Consider the following 14,930-nt stretch of genomic DNA (forward strand, 5'->3'; position numbering starts at 1 on the left):
CTATTTTCTTTGAACAGCTCTTAAGAAATTTACACCCAACAGCAGTTCCAAACAACTGAATACTTTTAAGTCAATACAATACGTCTGCAAATTTCAACTCATGGTCTGCGAAGCGGCAGAATGGATACGGCATAAGAGGTCACGGGTTAAACGCCTATACTGTAACGACTTACGTCACAAGTATCGATCCTAAACGACGCTAGGACCGGAAGAGGAGATTGGGAAGGCATATCCATATACGAATCCGTAGGAAACTGTTGAAAACGTCCACAAACTCCATCACCATGGCAACGGAAAGGAGGATAGAGGTATACCGTAATACGCTGGTAGAGGGAGGATAAGAAAGAGAGCAGTATCATGACGCTGGTTGTTACGTCAGAAAGCGATCCATATACCTCGAGCTCGTTCTTGGCACGGAGATCGCATCCAGCCAGTCTTTCTCTTATAAATAGGAGAGGCAAACTAGAACTACCTCCCTTTACAACTCTTGTCACTCGGACCTAAATGTTGATTCCTTCGAGTCGTCTTCAGTTTTCTCCAATAAAATACACAATGACCACAATGTTGGTGCTGGTGTTGAAATCAAAGTGTCCTCAACGAAAAATCGTGTTCCGTGAATATTACATCATGGAAGGCATATTAACCTTACACCTTATTAAAAAATACAATTGGATTAAGTTGAAAACGAAGACACCATCTCTCCGCCGAGGTGTACATCGACTATTTAAAGTGCCCACTTTCGATTCTCGGTAAGCCATTAAATTACGATTTATTTAAAACTAACACACTCAAATAATAACTAATCATTTTGATCAAGCTTGAAATTAGAATAACCAGCAGTTTTCTAAATCATTAATGGTAACATAACATATTTTACTAACGATAAGTTGTTGAACTTGAAAATTATTTTATAGAAGGGATGAAAATATTGGCCATATGCTAGGATATATTACGGTATTCATGTCCTTTTAGACTATACTTAACTTAATTTTGAGGTTTAAACCGAGTAAGTTCATTTAAAAATTAAACTAGACTTAGTGGATTAATGTCGCCATATAATTATAAAACATAAGATTGCATAATAAACGCGATTAAACTTTCAAGGAAATTGTTATAATAGTATGATTTCCGACAAAATAGGAACAACATACGGTTCCTAACTACAAATATAGCTTCTCATAAATCCGAGTTCTATAAAAACTTTCTGAATTTCCTTTTTATGAAAATAAACCTCAAAATTAAATGCTATCAAGTTGGTTGTATTTGAAAGACAGGCTTAACAACCAACGTGCCAACAACGAATGAAAAATTTCCCTGTTCATGCTTTGATAGTGTTAATAATGACGATTGAATTAAGCCTAAAATTGCATCATACTTTTTGATGAATTTGAAAACTATGACCTCTAGGCGAAATATGAAATGATAGTCACGTAAGACCGGGGGCACCTTTACTTAAAAATAGCTGTAACAATAACACATCATATGACGCGATCATCCTAGGAGCCGATGACGCAAACCGACGTCTTTACCAGAGAAATAAGTTAAAAATAAACCGCGAAGTTAAACGAAAAGCGACGTGCCCAGAAGCTTCGAGACACACACTAGTCTCGTGTTAGCTGAGATTTAGAACAGTTCCAAAGAACACCCTCGCGCCAATTGGTCGCGGTTTGAAGTAGCACGTGGAGAGGACGAGGATTTCTATGACGCTCGAGATGACGCTTGAACCAGTACCCATTGACGCCAAGCCTCGCTGTTGGTTGGCTAAATAAGGACGACGCGCCGTATCCGAGAATAGAACATTTTGCAGTCTCACCATAGCACGACGCCCGGAAAGAATGTTTGGATTTTTAAAAACCATTACTGACGTTACTGCCAAAGGAGTACGAGCCGTGCCGTGTCTGCGTCGAAGCCAGAACTAAATAATCTGAAGTAGAAGTATGAAATACGTGACTCTTGAGACCGTGGGAAATATTGGTAAGGATGATTGGAAAACAAGAAGTGGTTTTTGGAGAGCGAAAAATGGACGCTGGTTCAACGACAACTTGTCTTGGACATACCTCAAACATCTTACTTCGGGTTATCAACGTCTGTCGCGAGTTTCTAGGAGTGAATTGCTGGTTGCTGCGGCTTGATGGTTTTGTAACGAAGAGTAATGGTTAAAAGGCGAGCTTGATGGAAAATCACGCTCGTTCCATGGCGGAATACCACGCTCTCTTTAAGCTAATAAACTGACGTATTGCGTCAATGAGTGACGCTGGCAAATTTCAAACGAAAGACTTAAGAAATAGCGCGTGGTGGATGGATTTTTCAAGCTTCTCGATTTAAAAAGCTTTCACCACGACTTAAGCCTAAATCACTCACTGTTCTTACACCATAAGCCTAAATAATATAATAATAAATAAGCCCAAATCATTCAGGGGAAATCAACAAGATTAGATTTAAAACCGTTCGAGTAGGTAAGACAGTCAGGCCAACTTTCCAAATGACGTACGCTATGCCGTTCGTAGAAAACGCTCCAAAATGTTATTGAATAGCCACAAATCACATCATTTTACGACTCCAACCAAATCACAATGAAACCAACAACACATTTCCCGAAACGTGACATTTATTTCTGTTGATTTTTTTCTCCAACAAAAGAGTGACCATTCACTCGATCGAAATTTCACGTTAATTCCAAACAAAATTGTATCACCTTAACAAGTTGAAGTCCATTCTCAATGATGGGGACATCAGATGAAATTTTAAATTTAACGAATCAAAATCCTTATCCTTAGAAAAATATCTAGAAACGGCGAGAACCTTCTTTCGACACTTTTGAACTCGGAGCGATGTCGCGTCGAGTACCATCTCCATTGAGATCGAATCATGAACGTTGCCGTCAAACCTTACGGTTTCTTCAGCGCCTCTGGATAAGAGGTTGCCATAGTAACGGTTGCTAATGGACACGGGATCGTTTGTGCGCGTATGTCCTTTCACCTACTCCTTATTGGGTCGTTTTAAAATGCACGGGTTTTACGAAGACAAAGACGTAACCTTGAAGGTCGATCCAGAACATCCTTGGCCTTGCACGGACGTTCCTACTGACGTCATTCCAATAATTATTCGTATCAATCGACAAAAATAAATTTGGGCGCGTACGAATTTATCTTAACAATTTTACTATAGAATATAAAAGCGTGTAGTAAATAAAATGGAAGATTCTAGAAAGAGAATGACGAAACTAAAGATTCGCTATAAATGTATAGCTAAGCAGTTTGAACAGAAAATATAGATGGTTAGTTCAAAGATATAGTCATAGACACACGGTACACTTTTTCTAAGGGACTGGGTATGCTTATCCTATATGTGAAAGGTCTAAATAACTAGAGGGAGTAATCTCATTACGGGTTTTGTACCGTTAACTTTACAAAATAAATTACGCGTTATAGTTTTCCTCCATGGAGGATTCATAATATTTACACCAGAAGGCCGGGTTACCTCGAGGACAAAAAGCAGACGGGGTTCTGTCCTCCAGGTTGCCCGGCCTCCTGGTGTAAATGGCATGAATCCTCCATGTATTTAAACTATCTATTGACAGTGGTAAAATTATTGCCAGTAATCCGTAATTGATATACAGTGAGTTTAGACCTCAATGGAGAATTGGTCCCTTCGAAGTATATTACTTTCTTTGATTCAAGGTACGAGCAATCCCTATCAATGGAGTTCATCCAATTCATTTCTGTTTTCTCTGAACTGAAACTAACTTGTGTTTGCTTAATGTACGCAATTTCTACAAACTGAAGTTCCTCATTTGCGAAGGAAGGGTATATCACTACGTCATAATAGTTGAATAAATATTTACTCTCACACTAAAATAGAAAAACATCAATAACGTCTTTTACGTGTACCTCAAAAACGCGTAAGGTAAAAGCAAATATTTACTTTGGTCTTGCGGTAGCCGTATTCAAAAACATTAATACAAAAATCAATATAGGAGTGACGTCAGCTAGGTATACAGACGCGTCCACTGGTGCAGTGACGCTGGTGACGTACCTTTCTTTATTATCCACTTTCTGACGTCACAACAAACCCCCTCGTTTTACACATTTTCCTTTTCTACGAGATATTTTTCCAAAATAGTATTGTTTAGTGAAGGGCTTCGTTTTCATCTAATCTTAAACGCGGTTTTTGCTTGTTATTATGGGATGATTTTCTTCTCAGAATTTATGATAGCTTTGGTTTAATTGGAGGTAAATTAAAACCGATTGCTTAAGGAGACAGTGGCAGTTGTCGAAAGCCGCGAAGCGATTCACTCGTTAAAAAGAAAATATTTGTTTAATTCATAAGAAACATAATAACAACAAATAACACACATCCAATAGCGGTCTCGCCCCTGGGTGTTGGTTTCCCTGTTTATTTCCGAATTTGTCTATTAGAACCATTCTAATCCTTGATGTTTACAAGTTACTGCGTCTGTCTGAACAAACGTACGAAACTTTTGTCAAATAACAAGTAGGCTGAGGTGGAATTGTTTTACTTCAAAGTACTTCCTTTGATTGTCATCGTGTCATACCGTTATTATGTCACTTATGTATTCCAAGTCTCCTTTTCTTCAAGGACCGAATTAAAACAATGCCGCATAGAAAAGTCTTATTAAGAATGAGGGTAACAAAGATAGTCTTTATTTAGCTAGCGCAAGAACAGAAATAGCGCAAACAGCCACGCATATAGGTGTTCCAATGTCGACTAGACTCTAATCAATCCAAGTTGACAAATTGTCAGGAAAATTCCCCCTTTTATCTATCTCATTTAAAGGGGATGTTGAATGAAGAATAATTTAACTAAGAAACAACTGTCTGTAAATTTTTGTATATCTTTAAGTATATTCATTATACCTTTGAATTAAACTATTTTCTTAAGTGTAGGGATGCATTTTGGCATGGCAACATACTAGCGCGCGCCTTTAAAAAAACATTAATTTCGATGTTGAAACCTGCAATGTTTTAAAACACCTACTAGATTTCCAAAGAAAATCAAAATGGTCCAGGGGAATTGCTGGTCCTCTTTCAGGGTACCCATGAAATTGTCAGATTTAAATTCCCCTGACTTTTCCAGGTTTTCCCAACCCTTAGTAAACAATTTTCCCTGACTTTTTAGGCCTCCAAATTGTCAAATAACTAAACAAATGCTTCTAAATTGCATTTTTGAATACTTCAACGTAAACATTGCGAACTCATTTCAGTACTTGGTCCAACGTGATCTCGCTCACGAAGCTGGATGGTTGAACAGCAGACATTTTAGCCACTTTAACCAATTTCCTTAACTCTTTTGGCCCTGACTTTTCCACGTGAAAAATATCACCCACGATTTACCTTCTATTAAAACCCTCCTCAACTCAATGAAAAATAAGTTCACGTGCTAAGTACGGAATCCAAAATAGCGCGTTTAAAAATACATATTGGCAAAATTGCAATTTCGAATCATCACCGCGTGTTTTTATCATCGCGTTCACGACGTGCCTCTTATTTTAAACCAATCAGAATGATCCTACCCTATTTTGTTTGTGACCCCATCATTCTGTCACGTGCGAGAACGAGACTGAAATTAAACGCCCAACTATCGTAACCGGTGCCAGAAATATATTTTGGGAGGTTTGTTCGTTGGAATATCACGAAGTGGTAACGTGTATACACCGATGTTATTGCCTCTGTCTTCAAGGGTTTGGCAAGACATCCTGCAGCCCCGTGTCTCGATTTAAGTAAGCTTCGCGTGTTGGCAGCTTTTTAAAGCGTGCAAGGGCCGCAAAGATTAATTGGGACCGTTGAACATTTTCATTTATGATGGTGGAGATAATGCCGAATTTAGAATCATTAGAATTCCTATTTTTCTATATCGCAATAAGAAGTCATGGCGTAGGGTTTTATTTCTTTTTTTCGACGTTTTTAAACTTGCAGTTTCGAATGTCTTAACTAATCACACTTGAAGAATCACGGTAAAGATACGTTACTATAGAAACGTGCATAAGTACTTACTTCCTAATTGTTGATTGTTTGGCTGAATTGATACCACAAAATAGTAACCCATACAATTTTTATTGCCGAATCTTTAGTCACTTTGCATAACTGCATTTGTTGCAACGGCCGATGATGCAATCCACAAAGCACAAAGAACACATCTTAACCATTTAGTTCACCTTGCAATTAAGAAAAAAAATCAACGCAATTAAGTTTAAAATAGAATTAAAACAATTTAATTAAATAATTAACTAGGCATTTAAATTACGTGCATATATGTAAAGCAGATTAAAAAAAAAAAGCAACATATTTTTGGCATAATTATGTGGGCCCGTTTTTTAAAAAAACCCCAAATCCAAGAACAAATACCTGGGCCATTACACAATTACCCCATGGCCAAGGCTTATACCATATTGACACCACCCACAATGGAATGCGAATATAGTTAGTAGTTAAAAAGATAACTAAATATATATATATATATATATTTATACATAGGACCGGGGCATTCCCCGAGTTAGACAGTCTAAGAAACAAATCATAGATATTGTAGAAATATAATAATAAGTATTAATACCGAATTTAACTTAAAGAAAGGGGGTAAGGAGTGATATTTATTTAGTATATCTATGGGTAAAAACCTAAAATACGTTGGCCTCCAATTCAATAGATTCCTGTGTGGGCTTATATAGAGAAAAGTGGGAAAATACGAATAGGCGAGGTTCCTAAATTCCGTTTGACTTTACAGCGTTAATAAGGCTAACTTAAATTACAATAAATCTTAAAATTAATGGACAACTTACGTCGTATTTAAATATACAACAATCAAGGGGAGGTTCTTACGTAAAAAAAATTATCTCTATTCCAAATATTGTAAAAAAAAAAAAATAAAAATTCAAAGTTTCTCCTGATTTGGATGATAAAGGAGTTAATAATAAAAATTCAACTGACAAGTTGAATTGGTTTTAGAAGATATTATAAGGTAGAATGTCAGTTTTTAAAGGCAATGAGTTTGAAAGCTTCACTACCTTGAAAACAACGGAATTGAGCGAGAATTGAAAAATTCCAAAACAGACATAACATAATATTGAAGGACAAATACCTTTTATTGGGAAAACCAGGTAAAAAAAAAAAAGAAAAAAAATTGGAATCGTTTAAATATTTAAGGGACCCTTCTTTTTTATATAATTAAGATAACGGATACGTTTATTTTATTTATATCGCGTGTTTTAAAATTGACAGTTTAAAATTAATTGATATTAATCTCACGTAGACAACACCTATTAATTTTTATTTGCTACCTGTTAAGTTGTTACCTTAATTACTGGTTTTAAGGAATGTAAATATTTTTAAATGTACTTTTTCTATCCAAATAAATAATAATAAACCGTCTAAATACGAAATTTTTACTTCTACAATCCAATAGAGTGGTAGTGAGGAGCTACGGGGATGTGACGTCAATATTGGTATAGTCTAAATTGTATGGTCTGAGCAAGAAGTGATATCTAGTTTATTAGGGAGAAGGTGGTAGTTGCCTTAGTATTCGCGCGCCATAGTCCCAGTCCCCCTTTCAAAATACAAGGGGGGACGTAAACAGAGGCCTGGCTATTTCGCCTCTCCTCAATCTGAAAATACCTAATTTTCGTCATTCGCGTTCCGCTGACGTGAGTTTTCAAGAACCAATGAGATGCTGGTTGTAATTTAGAGGCGGGGATTAACTCCGGACCTACTATACGTTTGGACTGGAGATAAAGCTAGATTATAAATGTGGCGAATTTATACCTTCTCCCTAATAAACTAGATATTACTTCTTGCCTGAGCTGACGACTTAGTTCCAATATGCTCGCCAAAACCGAGGTAAGAGATAGGAGGGTGTGACGTCACGTGAAAGTTCGTAGTAGTAGAAGACTATATACTTATCCCCCCACCCTTGGTAACGGGACTTTTAATTCTGTTAATTAATAAAAGTCAATTAAAGTAAAAAACACCCACGTGTAGAAAAAAAAGTTAATTAAAAGTTGTAACTTTAAAACCACATGTCAAGCTCAAGTATATATTTAATTTTAATTAAGAGTGTCGAGTAGTGTTATTAATAATAATAATATTAATTACGTCTGGTAACTCTTGAATAATTACGCCCTAAGAACAGTTATTTTCATGCATGCATTTGACATTCTCTCATTCTCGAGTTAGTATTTTTTTTCTTTTCTTTCAAAAAGCGGTGGTTTTTCCTAAGTTTTTTCTGAAGTTGTAAAAAATAAAAATTGAGCTGATGGATTAAGTCTAACAGCAGCTTGATTAAGATCAAATTCAACTAGGGAAGCTGTTCTAACTTAACCGACCTTGTTTTCTAAAAAAGTACTACAAAGTATTTGATAACGTTTTTATAGCTCTTAAAGACATTCAGGAAAACGAAAATACAGGGTATTTCTGATAAGTCTGCCATCCATAAATTAAGGGGGATGTTCTTTGGGTGCACGATTTTGAGTCGAAAATGTAACTTCTATCTCCATTTTGATTGCCCTAAGGGGCACTGTTTTCAAGTTAAGATTGCATCCAGAGTATTTTACGGATGACCACGTTAAATTTAATTAAGAAACTTATTAGACTATGATTTCTAATTTAATTAAGTGGTCATTCCTAAAACACTCGAATCTTAACTTCAAAACAGTGACCCTTAGGGCAAACAAAATGGAGATAGAAGTTACATTTTCGACTGAAAATAATGCACCCAAAGAACATCCCCCTTAATTTATGGATGGCAGACTTATCAGAAACACCCTGTATAGAGAGTTATTGAGGTAAATTATTAGCTACTGTTTTGGTTAATTAAATTTTCTTTCCACCATTTTTAATTAATGCTAGATGATATATTCAATTAATATTAAAAATAACCCATAAAACCAGTATACTTTAGAAAGAGTTAAAAACGTAATGTTTATCTTAACAGTACTAGTAGTGGCCGCCATTTTCCAAGATGGATACGGTTTGAGCAAAGAAATCTTTCTTAGACAGACTTAGTTTCAGTTCCTGATGATTTGGGCATTGATATCAGTCATGAGGACCATGTTAATAATTACAGACAAACATGGACTTGTAATTTGCGGTGTTAAACACCTGTAGCTCAGTTTAAAATTGACAAACCAACAATGGGACTGAAATTTATCGTATAGCCTAAGGGCTCTCAACGTCTATATATTCTTATGCAGGTAGAATCTGATACGTGACGTATGTTATTATGCGGGAATCGATGGAGTTCGTTGCAGTATGGTACGCGTATGTGACGTCAGAGAGGACAATCAATAACGTGACGTCGGTATGACACCGACTCTACTCGTATCGTGTCGTGACGTAGGAGAGTACAACGGTTCGCGGGATTTCTAAAAGAAGCTCCACGAGATAACGTACAAACCGTAAATAGAAATAAATTATTTTTACAGAACTATAGTTTCTTGGATTATTTATTTGAACAAGTGTTTTAGTGTTAAAATTTATAGGGGAGCAAGAAACAATTAACAGGCCATGAATAATTAAATCTGTCCTATCCATCAACCTTACTTATAAAATGTGGATTGACAATTTTGGAGCACTTACAAAGAAACTTCGAGGATAAGCAGTTTCAAACAACTTAGGATTGACAGTAGCCAATCAAAGCGGAGTTAATTTTAGCTCAAACCAAATTAATTCATAAATCTCAAATGGAACTATAACGTACTTCTTTTTACCGTCTCCCGGATATAGTGACATACGTTTAAATTGATACAGTCACGGCCCTTCAGCCGTAACTACAATAAGTAAATAAGAGTTATACTTAAAAGCAGAAGTAGATTAAAACGAAGTTATACGTATCAAACTGAGTAGTATCAGTACGCAGAAAGTGTGGTTCCACAATCATCAATGACTTAGGGTTAATTCACTTTAGGAAGCTATATAAGTTAGGCCTACATTTAATTGTCAGGATCTTATGTCGCTCCAGCGTAATCGTTCAATCAACTTCAAGTAAATAGAGCTTTTTTTGACAAGCCGTGAAATTAGCGAGCAAAAGGGAAGCTCGCGCGCCCGCTCTAAAAACTCTCGACTTCTTGACTTTGTTGGTCGGACTGACATCGGAATAAATAGGAAAAAGGCGGGAGATCTTGACTTGGGGAGAAAGAAAAAGGGAAAAACAAGACGGCCCAAGGGCTCGTAATAGTAGCCATATCGTACGAGTGAATAGCCCCTCTATACCCTACCCTAATGAGCGGATAACCCCTCTATACCTTACCCTAATGAGTGAATAGCGCTATCTTTTACAGTGCTTAAATGATTTACCGTGCATAAAATCAGAGTGAATAGCCCCTCGATTCCCCACTCTAAACAGTGATTAAATTATAACCGTATAAATTTACTTATGCTGTAATTCTAACATTCCGGCGAATCGAAGAACAGATAGTTTTTAGTGATAATCCCCTCGATGAGTTTACAACATAGACTTATGCCGATGCACACTTATCGCATCTTATAAATTTCTAACAAGGACTTATGCCCAGAAACTTTTGAAATAGAAAGTTTAGTTATAGTGATTACGCATTTTAGTGATTATCCCCTCGAATTACCTTTAGCAATGCTAAAATGATCAAACGCATAACGCTCATTTAACACTATGTTAGCTCTATCTAAACCCACATTGGAATTAACCGCCAAAACGTTCCAGTCAAATATAATATAGATGACGATAGCTACCGAACGAGAACGAAACACATGAGGAGCGCGGTAGAAAAATCGTTATCTATTTAATTAGCACATACATAAAAAGAAAATAAATATAAAAACCCCAAACATACAAATTCATAAGTATCCGACCCCACAGATAAAAATTCAAAAGTTTCCGACCCCACAGATTAAGAGGTACCCCACCCCATATCACCCCGACATTTTAGAGATAAAAATAAATAATAAAAAACTCGGAGTTTCTATCAAGTCTCTATGGTTTAGTGGTTAGAACGTATGTCTACTACGCCAGCGACCCGGGTTCGATTCCCGGGTCTGACCTGAAAAAATTTTAATTATAATTAAATCTCTAACCGAGCCCAGTAACCCCTATGGGTGGGTTGTGGTTATATAAAGTTCCTTTTAAGCTAAAATCTGACGATAACGAAGCGACAACCCCGGCCACTACTACTACTACTACTACTACTACTACTACTACGACGGCTCGGGTCAAACTAAGAGCCTATCGTATACTACGATATGGCTAAAAAGCGCGCGGTAAGCTCGTTACGTGAGTGGATTTAATTCGGGCGCGAAGTTTTCACTCCCGCCTATTTAATAATCTTAAGACTTTCAAGGAGCCAGCGGCGCCGGAAGAAATGTTTTTTCCCGCGAAAATCTCTCTCGATTCTCAAATGATTACGATTTAAAGAAGAAAAAAAAACTTGGGAAGAAAAAAGACAGGTTCTTGCGGTTTTTGGCGAGCCACGCGCGTAACCTTGTGGAAAACCCGGCACGAAGGCATCCACCCCCTACTAACACTACCCATTAACACCGCCACACCATAAGAATATATACCTTATAAAGGAATTTGACAGGTATTTTCTTAAACAGCTACGAATTTCCCAAAGAATCGATTAAATAAAGCGAATTATGAAACGATTATGGATTTATGGTGCATTGTCATTCACTATGGAACGGTTTGGGTGTTCTACACAAACATAATTTTTTTGCTACCATCTTTGAGGCGTCCTACAAAGCCCAAACTTCTACAAGACTTCTTTAGAGCGGTGTACAAAGCCCAAACTTCTACAAGACGCCTTTGGAGCGGTATACAAAGCCCAATCGTTTCTCAGACGCCTTTGAAGCGTTCTTCAAAGCCCAATCTTTTCCCAGACGTTTTTGAGCGTTCTACTAAGTCCAATCGTTTCTCAGACGCATTTGGAGCGTTCTACTAAGTCCAATCGTTTCTCAGACGCATTTGGAGCGTTCTACTAAGTCCAATCGTTTCTCAGACGCATTTGGAGCGTTCTACTAAGTCCAATCGTTTCTCAGACGCATTTGGAGCGTTCTACTAAGTCCAATCGTTTCTCAGACGCATTTGGAGCGTTCTACTAAGTCCAATCGTTTCTCAGACGCATTTGGAGCGTTCTACTAAGTCCAATCGTTTCTCAGACGCATTTGGAGCGTTCTACTAAGTCCAATCGTTTCTCAGACCGCTTTGGAGCGTTCTCCAACGCCCAATCGTTTCTCAGACGCCTTTGAAGCGTTCTTCAAAGCCCAATATTTTCCCAGACGTTTTTGAGCGTTCTACTAAGTCCAATCGTTTCTCAGACGCATTTGGAGCGGTCTACAAAGCCCAATCTTTTCGAAATTAACCCTCTTCTGAGCGTACTCCGAACTTCCGAAGCCCAATATTTTCCCGAGTATCTTTGGGGCGTTCACCGGATCAAAATCCTCTCCCAAGCAATTAGATCATCAAATTTCATCTAAATCTTAAAACAAATCATCACTGAAATTCACAAGTCATTCTTTAATTAAAAAACCAAAGTTAAGAAAACGATTTAATTCCGAGTAAAAACAATGACCGCATCTTCTTTAACGGAACCGGACGAAACAATCTGGATGATAAAAACCCAAATTTCATATCTCGAAACAATAATGATAAACCATAAACAAGGCAGTCATGAGTCCCCATCGAACTCGGCTTAATTCCAACGATCCAATAAAAAACTACCTTAGTACCTACGTAATCATCATCTTTCTCTCCGTATTTATGAATATATAATAACGTACTTTCCCCACTACGCATACGTAATCAAATGAAAGAAAATCTTTCGTTTTTAATTCCACGAAAAAAACTATAACCAGTATAGTAAACATACAACACAAGGTACGCCAGGTAAACCGCCCACAACTTTCCTCAAGTAGTAAAACAGAGGGATCGGACACTCTCCGATAAGCTTAATGAAACGTCAAAATTTCACTCAGATTTAAATCGTAGGATCAAGAAGCGATATCTAGTCTACTAGGGTGAAGGTGTAAGATGCCTAAGTATTGGCGCGCCTTAGTCCCAGTCCCCCTTTAAAAATACAAGGGGGGACGTAAAAGGAGGCCGGGCTATTTCGCCCCTCGTCAGTCGAAAAATACGTAATTTTCGTCATTCGCGCGCGTCGCGCTGACGTGAGTTTTCAAGAACCAATGAGATGCTGGTTGTAATTTAGAGGCGGGGATTAACTCCGGACCTACTATACGTTTGGACTGGAGATAAAGCTGGAAATGTGGCGAATTTATACCTTCTCCCTAATAAACTAGATATTGCTTCTTGGTAGGATCTTTAAAAGATATTTGGTGCGCGTGCAATTCAAGTTAGAAAAGTGGGAGGAAATTTATTTAGCTCAGTTTGAGCATTATATATTTTAAATTACAAATAAGTTCACAAATGTTCCCGGAAAATCTAAAAATCTCGTGATGTTTAAGATAAATTTTATCTATTAAATTGGCAAGTGAGCGACCCGACAAAAAATTAATAAATTTAGTATTTGTTTAGTAAAACAACCAGGAGTACATAGAAAGCGAGCGTAAATTACACCCCCTCCTAAAGAAAGGTACGGTACCAAACGTAATACAGGTAAACACGCGCGTCTAAAACGTGCGGTACACAGAAAGCTAAAACTACAGGTAACGCGTGTAGTAATCAATAATCTTGAAAATTTTAGTCGGAGCGGCATTAAGTTGGGGGAGATAAAAAGGCTCCGCCTGAAATCAGCTGTATTCCGTGACGTATCTTTCTCTCTTCGGGTTCGCGATTGGTTCCGGAGTTCCTCCCAGAATAGTGACGTCAGAGAGAGTAGCTAGAGGTATCTGACGTCACGAAGGCCTATCCGCTGTGTTTTCCCGCGGAATACCCCTATAATAAGACACTACGTCTTCCAACTTCAGGTCAAAACTGAGTTAGAAAGTGGAAAGCCAAGACGACGGGTCTCAGCTCCCGTCAGTCCGAGATCACTTCTTAATTCGCGCTTGTGTGTGGAGGCGGCTCTCAACGCTGCCACCAACAATAACCCAGGTTGGATTAACTATTAATTAACTACAGTGTAGTTAAAGAGATGCCCAAAAACCAGGAACATTTGGATAAATAAATAACTATTAACCATTAAAGAACTGTGATTTGATAAAAAAGGATTATGTTATATCGGACGTGCCATTGTTTTAAAGTTATGACAAGTTCTTTCAAATATGGATTACACGTGGATATTATTATACAGCGACAGGTCCCTGAGATATTTATATCATTCACGGATTAATATCAAATGAGAAAAGAGACCAAAAATAACTCTTTATAAAGAGAGTTGAAAAATATATAGAATAAGGTACGTTCTTGGATAATTATATTTCAATTAATTAATCTATTATTGGTGGTGGTGTTTCTTTATTATAATTAACCAAATGTTTTTGGTGGTGGTAATTAATTAGTGTTATTGTTTGTATTGTCCGTTCGTATATAGATAGTTTTCACACGTGGAGGATTCATACCAGTTACACCAGGAGGCCGGGCTATCTGGCGGACAAAAACCCGTCTGCTTTTGTCCTCCAGATAGCCCGGCTTCCTGGTGTAAATGGTATGAATCCTCCACGTGTGAAAACTATCTATTGTGTTGTTTTTGTTAAACAATTAAGTAAGGTTCTGATAACTTCTACCGCGGTGTCTATTTCTGTTGCGACTTTCGAGTGACGATTATATTTTATGATATATTTACTTGAATATTTAGAATTAAATTAAATTAATGTTAATTTAATTTAAAATCGTGTATCGTGTTATAATACTGAAGCTTTTGTAAAATTTAAAACGGATAATTTGGCTGGGTTTTTCCATTTAATAATTTCAAATGCTTAAATTTCAAGGATAACATAGACTAGATCCATTTACCAGTCGGAGTTTGCTCAACTACAAAGGTCCTTGTA

The 14,930-nt window shown here is 37.2% G+C and overlaps 1 protein-coding gene and 1 long non-coding RNA gene across 3 annotated transcripts in view; one reads left to right on the plus strand and one right to left on the minus strand.

Annotated features, from left to right (window-relative positions):
- LOC149654071 (retinol dehydrogenase 11-like) overlaps window positions 1-14,930 on the minus strand; it is a 44,884-nt gene that overhangs the window by 14,135 nt on the left and 15,819 nt on the right. Inside the window, exon 2 of the mRNA XM_089845449.1 lies at window positions 6,015-6,175. The gene's annotated coding sequence lies outside the window, so the exon portion shown is untranslated. The remainder of the gene's footprint in view (window positions 1-6,014; window positions 6,176-14,930) is intronic.
- On the plus strand, window positions 5-9,442 carry LOC149654078 (uncharacterized). 2 transcript variants are annotated; one of them, XR_016370490.1, is made up of 3 exons: window positions 5-749; window positions 818-858; window positions 915-6,016. It is a non-coding gene; the product is annotated as an uncharacterized LOC149654078 (long non-coding RNA). The 2 variants fall into 2 exon arrangements; XR_016370491.1 differs by lacking the exons at window positions 818-858; window positions 915-6,016 and adding an exon at window positions 9,206-9,442 and having other exon boundaries at window positions 6-749.

This window comes from Phalangium opilio, unplaced genomic scaffold, assembly GCF_054372755.1.
Source record: "Phalangium opilio isolate 3A_F unplaced genomic scaffold, DU_Popi_V2 ptg000079l_1, whole genome shotgun sequence".
In the NCBI taxonomy this organism is placed as follows: Eukaryota; Metazoa; Arthropoda; class Arachnida; order Opiliones; family Phalangiidae; genus Phalangium; species Phalangium opilio.